The following is a 15,000-nucleotide window of genomic DNA, read 5'->3' as shown; positions in this document are numbered from 1 at the left end:
CTATATATATCTTCTTCTTTCCACCGTTATCCTTACATTAAGGGGTCGGTTGCCTAATGTGCCTTCTCCTCCACTGCCTTCTATCAAAGGCATCATCCTCCACCAAATATATGATATATACATATAAATGAATGTATTTAAATTATATATATATATATATATATTCTATATATATATATATATATATATATAACTATATATATATATATATTATATATATATATATGTATATATAAGTTATATATATTACTATATAATATATTTAATATTATATAATATATAAGATATATAATTATTCACATTGGACCATTTTACTGCTCAGTACTACAAGAGCTTGCAGTTACTGATGCTGCTATTACTGCTACCACTACTACTACTATTTCTACCACTACTGAAAACAGCAGTATAATGACATCTCAAAGAAGGGGAAATTTGTCTTGATGCTGATGCTATTATGTCATTATTTTCTTTATTGCACAGTGGTTTCGGCGGATTGATCGCATGCAGTTCCGCGACCTACAATGTCTGTTGCATGAGGCGTTCCATGATGTTTACTTGGCTCTCTCATTTTTGGGGGAATCTGATTATGCAAGCACAGATTACAGTTTCGCTTACTCGGGGAGTAAGCCTACCAATTGCTTCGTTGTTGTTGTTGTTGTTGTTGTTCTTGTTTTTGTTCTTGTTAGGTTTTGGGGTGGGGTTGCTAGGAAAGGTCTGCGGAAGAGCTTAAAAATGTAAGGAAAAGGTGTTTCGCGTTGGGTTAAAGATACAGGAATTTTAGGATAGGATAATTATGATTTATTTATTAGAATGAAAATGTAAAAATATAAATAAATAATGTGCATTTTAAACAGTACAGATAAATAATCTATGATTAAATATAGCGTATTTACTTTAATTTTCGTCGGTGAGACAACGCTCTATTTGACCGTAGATTTTAGCATGTTTTAATTTACGTCAAGTTAGGAATATAGAATATACTGTTTACAACTTATGCGCGAGTGGAAAATCTTGCCTGCGGGCCAAGTAAGCTGTAAGTCGGATCACGCCTTGTTACCAATTGACTTCAATGTCCATGACTTTGCATCTTGAATCGTGATGTCAAGCGGTAAACATAATATGGATGTGAATGAATTTGTTCGCTAATTTAGTTATTACTTTATAAAATAAACAGACACAAATAGATAAATTAGAATAATTTGATCAACACAATTCAGGTTTTCTTCCAGATTTAAGAATTAAAAGTAAAAATAGATAAAAATAGAAATGAGATCTTACACCCGAATTATAATCGGACGCTAAAACCGAGGCCATCACTTTAAAAAATGTAAAAACGAAGCCATAATCGTTGTATATGTGAAAAAAAAATGAAGCCATCACCTTTATGATATGCAGCCGATATTACTGTCAGGTAAAAGAGAAAATAAAGGAGTAATTTTTTCTCCCTCATTTTTTTTCTTTGGGAACAAAATAACAGATCTGCGATAATTTCGGTTTTTTTTTTTTCTGCTGCATGTGGTCGGGCCGGCTTTCCACGATAATCATGCAACATCAGTTCGCTTTATGCAAATCGTATTCAATTAGGGGGACATCATTTACAAAGCAGGATATTCCGTCTTTAGGGAATAAACGACGACGAAGAAGAAGAAGAAGAAGGTGTAGGTGGAGGTTGGGGGAAAGGGAAGATGGAGGAAGTAAAGAAATATTTTATGTATAAAGACTTATACTGTTAAGAAAACTATATAATAAAGTTGATGAGCCACGAATTGATGACCAAGTCAGGCGTCAATTCGTCAGTAGATGATCACACTAATGGAAAAGAAAATGTATATATATATATATATATATATATATATATATATATATATATATATATATCTATATATATATACATACATACATTTTCTCTTTTCCATCAGTGTGATCATCTGCTAAAACGATTTGACTCGTGATTTGATCATCAATTTTATTATATACTTTTCTTAAGAATATTTTTCCTTATCAGTATAAATCTTTATACATGAAATATTTCTTTACTTCCTCCATATATGTATGTGTGTGTGTGTGTCTGTCTTTATGTGTATATACTATTTTGTGCATTCTAACTCCACAGTCATTTGTCGGCGCTAGCTGGGAAGTATAAGAAATGTGGTGGGTTGAATGTGATATATCAGAAGTATGAGTCATGGCCGAGAAGAGTCCATTATATTTATTACCCTGCGGTGCGTTTCAGTCCACGAGTCCTTGATTATGGCTTACTAATAAGAACCTGTGTTTTTTTTTTACGAAATTTCATAAATGACTTGCATTTCCAACTTTGTACGTATGTAAAAATGCATCCAGCAGCTATTTGCATATGCATTTCGTATACATTTTCATATATTCCGTGTTAAGCTTGTACATATAAATACTAGTAATTAAGGGCGGCATAATGAGCTTATTAGATGAATCCATATTTCGGAATTGGTAAATAAATTTGTTGGAGTTTGGACATCATCATAGACACACTCTCACTTGTACCAGGTCGCCAGGGTTTGTTTTAAGTTACAGCTATACGACTATTTGTAACGTAATTTCGATTTTTTTTTTTTTTTTTTTTTTTTTTTTTTTGACAAACCCTCCAACTTCATCAGGGATTGGTTTCAAGTCTTCATAAATCTCGCATTGGAGTTATGCCCGGATGGATGAGGTTTTTAGTTCTGCTCCTTACTAGGTAGTTTCCAGACCCTTTGTACTCAGACTTTTAAAAGACATTTTTCCTCCATCATAACAACAGCATACTCTCTAATTTCCCCGTGTTCTCTACAATTTGCTTAACTCCTCCGCAAGTGTCTTAGGTGTTTATGATACATCCTGACTGGCGGCGCCCTCTAACTACCTCCACGGCGGAAGTCCGTACGACTACAATCAGGACAAAATTCTATGCCTTTAGGAGTCGCTCCCAGTCGAGGATACGCGTGACTGCAATGAAGGACAAAACTGGGGGGAAAAGATTCGAAATGATATTGTTGGCAACAGCACTGCGTTCTCTTTGCTTAGTGGGACTCGTCAGAGACGTCATATCCGTCAGGGTTGTTCTCGAACTCCAGCGAGGAATTTTACTTCTGGTTTGGGGGTTCGAGTCCTGACCAGAATTGAAGATTTGTTTTCAACACGCATCAGACCGCGGCCTCGAACTTCGATTTAAACTCGGCCCCTGGGCTTTGGGTTAGAATTATCCCCTCAGTTGAAACATCATTATTTGAACACGTGTCAGCAAACGACTCTGAAGTATGATACCAGATTTGCTTCTTATTTGAGGGCTCGAGACGTGATAAGAAATGTTCTTTTCTCTTTTTTTTTCTTTTTTTTTAATGCGCATCAAATAACAGTCTCGAACTTCTTTAAAAAAAAAGAACAAATATTTCGCCATCGAAAATCTGGAGAAAGTGGAGTTTTAAACCTCTGTTCTCAAAATATAACTCCTCCAAAGTTAGTGTCAAGTTTTCCTCTCTTGCATGTGATAGGCGTGTTTACTTTCCAAATGCAGAGGCTTACAAGGTCGGGCAACTATATGAATATCGTCTTCCCATGACCCAAGTCCAATAAGACGGAGGGAATAAATGTAATGAATGAGATGTAATTGTATGGGAAGTAGGAACATTCGTAGTTGACATTTTTTGTGTCATATTTGTATATCGTAATAAATTTTTAGGTCTCAAAGGAAAAATTAAACTTTTCAGTGATGTCATGATAAACTCAACTCCGACTGTCTTAAGGAACATTAATTCATCTGATAATAAGTTTCGTAATTTATTAGTCTTCTTAAACCTGAATAAAGTATTTTGACATAAAGAGACCTATTTAACTATTGGTTGCTGACTTCATTAGCGTTTTTCATTTTGTACTGATCTACCTTTACCCGTTGTTTCTCATTCTTCACTTTTTTTCCCACATATTTTTCGCAGCTTTTTGGGAAAACTAATGGGATTCTGTAGGTTGTTTTACGTGAATTCTTGTTATTTGGATTAATAACCATACCATGTAAAAGGCAGTGTATATCCGTACATTTTCTGGTCTACGAGAAACAGACTCCGCGCTCAGCTATCACAGTATCTTCAACAAGAACATTTAGAGCAATCTAATGTTCCTGACATATTATAGATGACTATGCTATTGACGTCGTTTTTGACGGGGCTTGTGCAACAATAATGATTAAACATTCACTTACATTCACTCTGTTATATCTCTGGCCTCGTTGTAACTCATCACTGCTCCCACCACACCTCTATGCGTCACTCATAATGTTCATTCGTTCTGAAAATAGAAAATGGTACTTTTAGGCTACTTTGACTTGGAGAACTGGAGCGTCAGTTGAAGTAAATTCTCAAATGTGGACGTTAATGATAATGATAATAATAATTGGCATTGTCAGGTTAATAATGTTACCTGTTGAAACTTTCATCTTCTGTGGCTGATACCTATGATATGGAACATATCAGAAATATTGTTGAAAGTAAATCATGAAATTTGATGGTTAATTATAATATATCGAGGATTGTCAATGGTAAAAATAATTAAGAACTCCTATTCCATTTTGGTTGAATAATTCATGCAGTTATATTGGATAATTATAACATTCTTTTTAGTTACTTAAGTTGGCCTTTGAGAATTATTTTCCAAAATATGAGAAGTATTCAGAGGAATAAAGACAATTAAGAGTTTTGTGTTTTAGTGGTTACCAAAATTAATACATCACAATTTTTAGAAGGGTTGAACGAAGACATAGTGTGAAGTTTTAAGTAAACTTCACGCCGTGCAGTTAAAATTAATCACACGACTGAATATGAAATGTGTAAAGATTAATTCCGTAATACAGTCCGAATAGAGGACACTGAATATCATATAAGAGCTGCATACAAACTGCAATATGCAACATACAGTGTACTGTTTGAATTAATAAACAAACTACTAAAAATGCCTAGTGTAAAGTACAGCATACAAACTAAACAGAAAATACAATAATATGCAATGGATGGACGGAATACAAAATGCAATATACATCATTCTATGTACGGATTAAAGCAACCAGAAGAATATTTTTTAACTAGCTAAATACAGCAGCCTCCTAATTAGCACGAGATCCTTGCTTTTAGTAGAAGATTTGCAATGGTTTTACTGTGTATAAGGAATTAATCTTGTCTAGAGTGAAAAATAACATCGCGAATAAAGAAAAAAAATCTCCTCGAAGAATTGGGCCATTAAAGCTAAAGAATTTATATTCTCGAACATTATGCCTACCCTTGAGCCACACTCGAAAGTTTGTCGTCTTTTGGAGAAACAAAACTTTAAAACACAGTGGATTTAGATAAACAGAACGTGTGTGTGTGTGTGTAAGACAGACAGAGAGAGAGAGAGAGAGAGAGAGAGAGAGAGAGAGAAGCTGTTTATATAAAATTCTGTCTCGCGCTTTGAAGAAGTATTTATCACAGCGAGAACTGATGAACTGGGAGCCTAGAAAAGAACCCAGAGAGAGAGAGAGAGAGAGAGGTGGGAGGCGAGACCCTTTGATGCTATTCTATCGTACTTTGAAAAGTTCATTATCGCAACTAAAACGGTCGAAATGAGATTAAGGGAAGAAAGTAAGATAGAGAGAGAGAGAAAAGGTCTTTCTACGAGTATTTCTGTAAAAAAAAATCTCTTGTTTTGAAAAGTAGATGAACGCAACTTAAAAAAAACAGAATGGGATTTAGGAAAACAGAGAGAGAGAGAGAGAGAGAGAGAGAGAGAGAGAGAGAGAGAGAGAGAGAGAGAGAGAATTGCCAGTAAACACGGGGAAACTTGGAATTTAGGTTGGTGTAATCAAAGTGGGGACTGCTCGTTTAAGTGAAGACATCGCTTAGGAGGGCGCGGTTACGAGGTAATCGCACTGCGGAGTGGAGGAAAATGTGGGAATAGAGGAAAAGGCGCGAAAGGAGATGAAGAAGTGGAAGATGTAGGAGGCAGACGGGGAAAAGGGAAGCAGAAGAGGATAAAGGGGAAGTGAGATGAAAAGCTAATACGAGAAAGTAGGGAAAAGAAAATATGATTCAAAAGTTATATATATCTATAAATAGAACGATGTTGTTAAGACTGTCATTGAAGATGAAGGAAAAAGGGGGTAGGGGCGAGAGGAATAATGAAGGAGTGCATGAACAAAATGACAAGTTAGAGGGAATAGAGACATTGTTGAAGGAAGAAGAGTTCTGTAGTTGATTAAGTAGACCCACCAAGTTCTCGACCTTATAAGAACCATTTTCAAAGAAAAGCATAGATTAAGAAAAGAAGAAGGAAAGACTGTATAATAACGAAGAATGTGACTTTGAGAAGTAGATCAAGAACAAATCACTACCAGTGAGAGAAGTTCACTCTCGACGTGGTTCGGAAGTCACATAAAGCCGTTGGTCCCGTTACTGAATAACTACTGGTTCCATGCAACGTAAAAACGCCATATAACAATCAAAACACCACTACCAGAAGAAGGACGGAAAGCCCGAGGAGAATTCAATAACAAGCGTTGCGTAGGAAGGGAAAACTGAAAGATTAAAGTGATCATCGACCCGCTAGCTTAAGCTGAACTTGACTGTCCCAGTGTGGTAATGAGGAAGCACTAATGGTGGGAAATTCGAATGAGGAAGACCTCACCAGAAGCCGGGGAATGATAGGAGCTCGGGTCGTCAAACTTGCTTTAATCTGTTGCTTTGTGGGCGTCGATTTGAGCCCTTGTCACTTGCACCAGACCATTAAGGTATGCTGCAGGTTTCAGTAACGCTTTGGTGTTAGCACTCTAGATTGATATAAACCAGTTTGTCAGCTGTTAACAGGGATCCTTGTGCACCTAGGAAATGTAGGGAAGTTCTTTGTTGATTAGTTATGATGAAGTCGGCCGTATGTTAGCACGGGTGCTTGCTAGGTCATGTAAGGTCTGAAAGAGATTATGAAGTCTGGTATGGACCTCCAGAGATATTTCAGGTCGAGATTTCAGAGCAAATTCATGATGATTCTCTTTTCATCAGAGGGGTGCAAGATTCGATCTCGGGACGGGCCGGAACGCGTTTGGTTCCTTCCTTGAAAGCCCAAACTTGAATCCTTGACCTGAGGTGTGATAGAAATATTTGGCAGTTCGGCGACTGTGATGGGTCACGAAAAGGGCAGAGAAAGGCATGGGCTAGCAGTCTCATCCCGAAAGACTATGAAAACTGGAAGGCTGACATCTTCTAGACTCTAGAGCTACATATAAATATATATATAGATACATACATATATACAGACTAATAATATATGTGTATATATATATATATATATATATATATATATATATATATATATATATATATATATATATAGTATATATGCACGAGTGTGTGCCTCTGTCCGATATAGAAGATAAAAGGGACATAAAAAAATAGGGTGTCAGGAATTGTCCCTTTAAAAGCTTGATATCTTTGGACCATCTGCTGTAAGACTAAAATATTTGACAACTAGGTTCCTGATGTACAAGTTCTGACTCCACTTGTGTTCTTTTTTTTTTTAATTGTATCTGCTGCATCTGAACCACCAATAACGCAAGGTTAGAATTGTACAATCGGAAAACTGTTTAATGTCGCCGTGACATCGTATATATATTATGGTGGAAAGAGTAAAGATGACAAAAATAATCATGTTCTCATAGAGAGAGAGAGAGAGAGAGAGAGAGAGAGAGAGAGAGAGATTAAATGATATATAATTGAGTTTGTTGGTATTTTTTTTCCCATGGCATAGGCACTTTTATGATTATAAAATAAGCACTTTGCTACCTGAACCTCAGTTTCCATTTGCCAGCATATGTCACGCCCTCATTACGAAGAAATATGCCCAATTTTTTTTGGCAAATTTACTAATGAGCTCAAGTGTTTCCATTACCTAATTATTTTCTTTGCCGTTACGCTGAGCACAGAATTACTCCATCATTCTTAATTAGCAGGGCTATGTCACAAATGGCCACGCAGTTTATGAAAAAGTGAATGTGTCATATCACGCGAGGCAGACAGGCACAGAAACAGCAATAATTTAGGACTAGGGTAACTCCTCAGATAGAAAGGGGCGCAACCTTTGGAAGTATCACTGAAGTAGGATCATCGGATGAAAGTGCATAACATTGTAAAATAATCACAAACATCATAGTTTTAGTTCTCATTTTGTCCACGCCCAAAAATATGTAGTACCTACCTATGGTCATTAACCCCTCCTGAACCTCTACCCAAGTGAAAATGAAGCCAGCAGTCATGCCTCGTATTATTTCAAAGTTTCCAAAAAAAATTACCTTTCCGAGGTTTCTCTCTCTCTCTCTCTCTCTCTCTCTCTCTCTCTCCTCTCTCTCTCTCTCTCTCTCTCTCTCTAAACCTTCTTTTGCCGAGAAACGAAAGACAAATAAATCAAAATCTCCGTTGCTTCGGGGTTTTGATTGTGCTTAAATATGAATTTCCATACTTCCTGACCTGTTTCAAAATCGTCTTTACCTTTTCCCATACCTCTGACCTAGCGTTGTCTTCGCCCTCCTCCTCCCCCCTCCCCTCCCGCCCCCCTTACTCGACACACGAATAAAATCAGTAAATATAATGGTTATTATTTTTAGGTTTTAATTGATCACAGATTCTTATGAGGAGCTATCTCTTCCTAATAGACGTTCTTACCTCTGTCATAGCCACCCCCAACTCTCCCACTACCAACCCCCCCCTCCCCCTCCCCGACACATCCTTGCCACGGCCCGAAGCCTACCATAGGCTCTCGGTGGAAAAGACGAATTATCTTAATGAAATTGGACTGTAATATATTAAAAGAGAGGACAAGAAAATGAATGGATGCGCCAGAAAATAAATGAAAAAAAAAAAAAAAAAAAAAAAGTTAAAAACTATAAACAATGAGGTCCAGGTGCATGCTATCTGCTCATTACCGTGCTAGCCTTGAGCTCTCTCTCTCTCTCTCTCTCTCTCTCTCTCTCTCATCATGGCTACATAATATTACTAATTCGCTAAGTAAAGGACAACGACATTTTTGTCATTATGCCTTTGATGCAGAGTTGACGTATATATTTAACCCATTAGCATTATATATTTTTTCTTCCATTTCTTCTTCTTCTTCTTGGACTTGAATTAAATACATGACCAACATTTTGGATCGCTTGAAGGTTAATAGATTGTCTTTTTCTTCTTTTATTTCTTCTTGTCTTCCTACTTGTTGTTGCTCTTCTTCTTTAACTTGTACCTCGTCTTTCTCATATACCTCTTTGACTAAGACTGGCATTGCAGGCTGAAGAGGACTAAGGCAGAATTATCTCCTCCTCCTCCTCCTTCTTCTTCTTCTTCTTCTTCTTCTTCTCTAACTAAGATTACACCCACGGCCAGGATTTGGGACGGGAGACGGCCAATAATTCATCGGGAAGTGCGCGCGTTGCTAAACGGGGACTCTTTAATTTGCAACGTGGCCAATACATTATCCCTGAAATAATAATTCCGTTAGCGCTTTTCATTGCTGGTTTCTGATGCCCGGAGTCGTAATCATGTACTTTGCTGCAAGATCTATTCTGGTCGTAAATAACCGGGGCATGATCTCGGCGCAATATTTCACTCATTTGCGTCACCGTCGAAGCCCCCCGTGTGATAGTAATGGTGGCGGAAGTGGTAGAAGTATAGTAGTTGAATCTAGTGTACGTCAGTAGTATAGATGCAGTAGCTCATGGTAAAGTAATTACGCACATATAACGATAGATTTGCCAATTGGTTAATAAATATTTCAGGTTGGCGAGAACGAGAGAAAAATTGCTTTCATAGCACTGAATTACAGCTACTGCTAGTGTTAGTTGTAATCAGTGTAAATCGTTGTTAAATGCTGTAGTATTAAGGTAAACTACTAGTTACATGCGTAGATAAATCAACGGAGACCTGATAAATGTTTAAAAAGAATTAGATCGGTAAGTACAGAGAGACAGAAGGGTCTTGGACTGTATCCACAAAGCTGATGTACTTCTAGCAAAGCGGGGTCATTCTCTCTCTATGTAGTAAATCGAAGTTTGAGAGAGAGAGAGAGAGAGAGAGAGAGAGAGAGAGAGAGAGATGAGATTATCTTCACAGCACTGATCCACTGGCAACTGTTCTTCAGCTACACTCGCTGAACTTGTGGTAACATCACCTACATCGAGTGCTTCCGGATAAGCTGGACATAAACACCAGGTTTCGAGCATTAATGCAGTAATCGCTGTTCAAGCTTATGAGAGGCTTTTATTTTATTTTTTAAAGGGCGGGGTCAGTGGATTCCACCAGGACCGGGGGTGGGGGTGGGTGGGGGGGGGGGAGTTTTCGGGGGTGGGTTTGGAGGGGGAAGTCATCTATAATTAGAACTCCTACCGCTGGTGGTCATTACTCATAAAGTGTGTCTAATATATTATGAAAACAACCCTAATTCGACTCTTCCAAGGAGGATAAATCAGAGAACGAGTAGCTGTGGCATTTTCCAATTCTAATCTCTCTCTCTCTCTCTCTCTCTCTCTCTCTCTCTCTCGTGTACATACACCTACACATATATAAACGCCTGCACAAATATCCTGCTCTGCTTTCGTGTACGTAGAGTTTCATGATAATGGGACAAGGAAATTATCTCTCTCTCTCTCTCTCTCTCTCTCTCTCTCTCTCTCTTTCATTCTAACGTAACGCCCTCGGGACCGTAGTTATGGTCTTTTTGAAGTTGAGGGAGAAGAGCGCGGGAGGTCTTTGGATTTTGCTTTCATTACGCCGAAAACGCCCCAAATAATAATTATAATAATAATAATAATAATAATAATAATAATACCACTTATTATCCAATTTGCTGCTGTTTACAGTTCTATTCCGCCTCAAGATCCTATTTTATGGCTTTTCATGCAGGACTACAATTATCTCTCAGTTGACTTATCGGTATCCATTTGTTGCTGTGTTCTCTGTTTCTCTTTCTCAACATTCTTCTCCATAGAAACTCACTTGTCATAAGAGTGGACTTTTATAGGTTTAGATACCGTCCAGCACAAGAACTACTTCTCACCAGAAAGCTCCTGTTTAAGCATACAGAATAAAGTTGCACTAGTTCAAATCCGACTCGCCCCTCGCTCATATCGTCGTCAGTTCTTCACGGCGCGAGTGCAGTAATGATACTAACAAGTATCTATAACGATTTTGTTTATCCTCGTAAAATAACCTTAAAATACTACTACTGCGAGTCTGACGGGCGAGGTTTGTGGGAGGCCGTTGTAAAAGATCATAAAATATTTGCTACCAGCGTTTGGTAATGGAACGCTTTCATTGATAAATCGTCCGACCTTCCATTATCGTGTGTCTTTGATGAGTGTCCGTTGCATTATTCGAATTTATGAGGTATTTACGCGCACGACAGAAGGACGAAGGAAATAATTAGAGCAGCGATTTAAGCAATCTTCTGTATAACTTATATATTCAGTGATTAGGACGCTTACCATACCAACATGTCTCCCGCGTTCAGGATATTAGCGAGCTTGAATGCTCCAGGCACATTACGTTAAATCCCGCCATACTTCTGCGGACCTGAGCGGTAAGTTATGTACTTGGTAGTTATATGACTAAAGTGGTCCTAATTAGGGCGGTGAAGAGCTTGGGATAACGATTCCGCCCCTTAATACTTGGAAAAAATTCGAAGGATAAAACACACACACATACACATACTGTATACGCGCAAATACATACACACACACACACACACACACACACACATCCTCGATGACCAAAGTTGTTGTGACGCCATGGTACATTTTTGCATCAATCAATCAATCAACACATACACACACACACACACACACACACACACACACACACACACTAGAGCTCGCAGCTAAAGATGGGAGATCGATCTCACGATGGTGTGTGGAAGGGCATCTTCATGTCTGTTTCCTGTTGACATCAGTAGTGAATTGGATTCCTGGTGGGTGGTTGACTGTGATGGGTCGCAGACATGGTAGGGAAAGGCGCCTAGCTAGCAGCGTCATCCATAAAAACTTGCCGAAGAAGGTTAATACCATCTAGCCATACCCTCCACAGGGGTAGAGATAAATATCAACAAGTGCTGCTGAAATGACTTCAGGTTTTGCAGCTGAAAGCGCCATAACAGAGTCGGTCACCGGAGCGAGTAATCATAAAAAAAAGAAAAAAAAATGAGTTCACTTCGCATGTCTGCTCGACATCTGTCTGGCCTAATGAATGCCTGGGCGACTGCCAGGCCCAGACCTGAGGCATGTAGCCTCAAAGCATTTGATAGCTTAGAGATGTGTAGCTTTTTGTCTGGCGCCGCTTGCGTGACGTTTACCATGAAAGTGTCAGACAATTTTTTTTTTTAAATTCAGGAAACCATTTTAAATAAATTAATGAGCTATGTTTTTTGTTATTGAAGATTGAATGTGTATCTGTGAAAGTACAGTGCATGCAAACTCACTCTCAAGTACCTATTATTACACACATATATAATTTCCACCTCCAAAACAATTAGAGGAGATTTTTATACGAAGGGCAAGAACTTATATTCATGCATTTTGTTCTAAACTCAGGGATCCACGGAAGGTCAACCATCCCTATCATCCCCAGAGTGGAGAAAACAAGTAAGGGAAGAAGAGTGGGTATTGAAGAGATTAAACTGCCTCTAAAAACCAATGATAGAGCTAAGCAATAAAAAGTTCAACAAGTTTTGCAGTGCATCTCTCTTATTTGAACGCTGTGAATGTTTTAGGTCTCTATTGTCCGGGTCACATTTCATATCGTGAACAATGATTTTAATTAGTTTCCTCCAAAATTTGATACTGTAGATGTTAAACTCAATTCTTTGCAAGCCTGTTCTAAAATGATAATAATAATAATAATAATAATAATAATAATAATAATAATAATAATAATAATAATAATAATACCTTATTTCAGCTCAAAACAATTCACAAATGGTATATATATTTGCAATCGATACAAATCAGAATTTATTGACATGACTACACGAGAGAAATGTACCGTGAAAGCTATGAAGATTACCCTATCGCAAAAATCCGTCGCTATTTTTGTGAAAATTTATCGAACTCATCGTGCATCTCTGGATAATATGGAGAAACCTCCCCTAAAGAGAGAGAGAGAGAGAGAGAGAGAGAGAGAGAGAGAGAGAGAGAGAGAGAGAGAGAGAGAGAGAATCTTATTTGGGATGTTAGTTGGTGAATAATTTTGTGACAAAGGCATTCCAATATAAACCTTTTCACTATGTCAAAAATTTTTGTGTAGAATGTATATTAAGCTCTACTTATTACCATTCTGCTACCAGTCTCACCAGTAAGGTTTTCTATGAAGGGAAACGGGTCGGAAAACCTGCCAGGAAAAGGTGCAGAACCCTTGATCTAAAATGTGAACGCCCATGGTATTTCATAATCACTTTATGAGGGGTATCATATGATAGCGGCCAATATTGCTAAAAGGCTGACTCTTTTCCCTACTTTGGGACGATAAGGATATACAATATTGCAGTTAGGGCAAATATTTGTATGTTGAAGGTGAAGTCTCTGAACTTTACGCAAGGCCAGTGCATTGAGGCGACCTCCCTACTAAAGTTCGTTTGGGCCTGTTCCGAAATAAATATCTAGATGTAAAAAAAGATGATAATAATAATTATCATTATAAGCAAGTTGTAAGGTCAAATAAATCTTCTCAAAAGGTTAATGGTGTGATTTTCACTTTAGGGTCATAGGTCATGCTGCGATCCAAAAAAATGCAAGCAGGTAATTCGTCAGAGATGTCAAAATTTTATGTCTAGGATGTAGGATTTAATCGGTATTTTCAGAAGTTTCGTGCCACGTGCTTTGTTTACGTGGAGGTGCTCTCATAGTTTTCAGATAATTTTTCTTCTGGTCCAAAATAGTCTTAAAGATAGATCGACCTTCCACACACTTGTAATTTTGAATGAAGATTTGTATTTGCAAATAGCAAAGAAAATGAAGTGATAAATACGGAATTGAAGAACGAAAAGTTATCCTTGAATATAATCATTGGCATTTACTGTACATTCATAGTAACTTTTTGTGCACATTACTATTTAATCTTTTTTCGGTATTTAGAGATAAACTTGGTAAAAGCCATCTGTCTAGGACTAACAGAAAGGGCTCTGAACTTCAGGTAAACACATAAGAACACATGTACGCATATGCAGTGGAAATTTTACTGCACAAGGGCTTCGTTCGGTTGTTAAAGTGTAAATGTGGCAGTTACCACTGTGTTTGCATGTTCGTTGGAGCCACCTCTTGGAAAGGGGAAACCTGATGTTGAAGTGTTCGTCGTTAACAGCGACATTATCCGATGAGCTATCAAGCAGAGGTGAGAATTAGTTTCGACTTTGCGAAACATATTCCTGCCTAATATATATTTATGTCTTGTTTGTGCTGAAATGTATCTATGTATGTATGGATGACGTCTGTCAAGGTAAAATCATTAACGTGACTTGAAATGTAAATAGATTATATTGACAAGAGAAACGGAAAACACTGGAGTGTAAGATCCTTCAGGGTTTGTTTTGAAGTATTTTATAGAAGAATGCCTGAAAAGGCCATTTTCGTGACTATATACCAAAATATACATACATATAAATGTATGTATTGTATATATTATATATATATATATATATATATATATAGATATATATATAGATATATATATATATGTGTGTGTGTGTGTGTGTGTGTCGGTGTGTTTGTGTGTCTGTGTCTGTATTTGTGTATGTACACTCAACGAACACACACACGCACATACATACATACAGTATATATATATATATATATATATATATATATTATATATATATGATATATATATAATATTTGCTCTGTAAACAAGAGTCGAAGCCCATTTAAATAGTGTGTATCCAGTTCCAAAATTCGGCGCAACCAAAGTGACGTTAATTAGGCTGGCTCCGTTCCCAGGTATA

General features: G+C 37.4%; 1 protein-coding gene and 1 long non-coding RNA gene across 6 annotated transcripts in view; one reads left to right on the top strand and one right to left on the bottom strand.

Annotated features, from left to right (window-relative positions):
- The window catches only part of LOC135202253 (uncharacterized), a 1,045,919-nt gene that overhangs the window by 297,043 nt on the left and 733,876 nt on the right, over window positions 1–15,000 (top strand). The gene's annotated exons all lie outside the window — the stretch shown is intronic.
- The window catches only part of LOC135202254 (uncharacterized), a 113,810-nt gene that overhangs the window by 17,397 nt on the left and 81,413 nt on the right, over window positions 1–15,000 (bottom strand). The window contains exon 4 of the long non-coding RNA XR_010311697.1: window positions 4,211–4,296. This is a non-coding gene — a long non-coding RNA (uncharacterized LOC135202254). The remainder of the gene's footprint in view (window positions 1–4,210; window positions 4,297–15,000) is intronic.

Source organism: Macrobrachium nipponense, chromosome 30, assembly GCF_015104395.2.
Source record: "Macrobrachium nipponense isolate FS-2020 chromosome 30, ASM1510439v2, whole genome shotgun sequence".
In the NCBI taxonomy this organism is placed as follows: domain Eukaryota; kingdom Metazoa; phylum Arthropoda; class Malacostraca; order Decapoda; family Palaemonidae; genus Macrobrachium; species Macrobrachium nipponense.
This window is presented reverse-complemented; position numbering and strand designations above follow the sequence as displayed.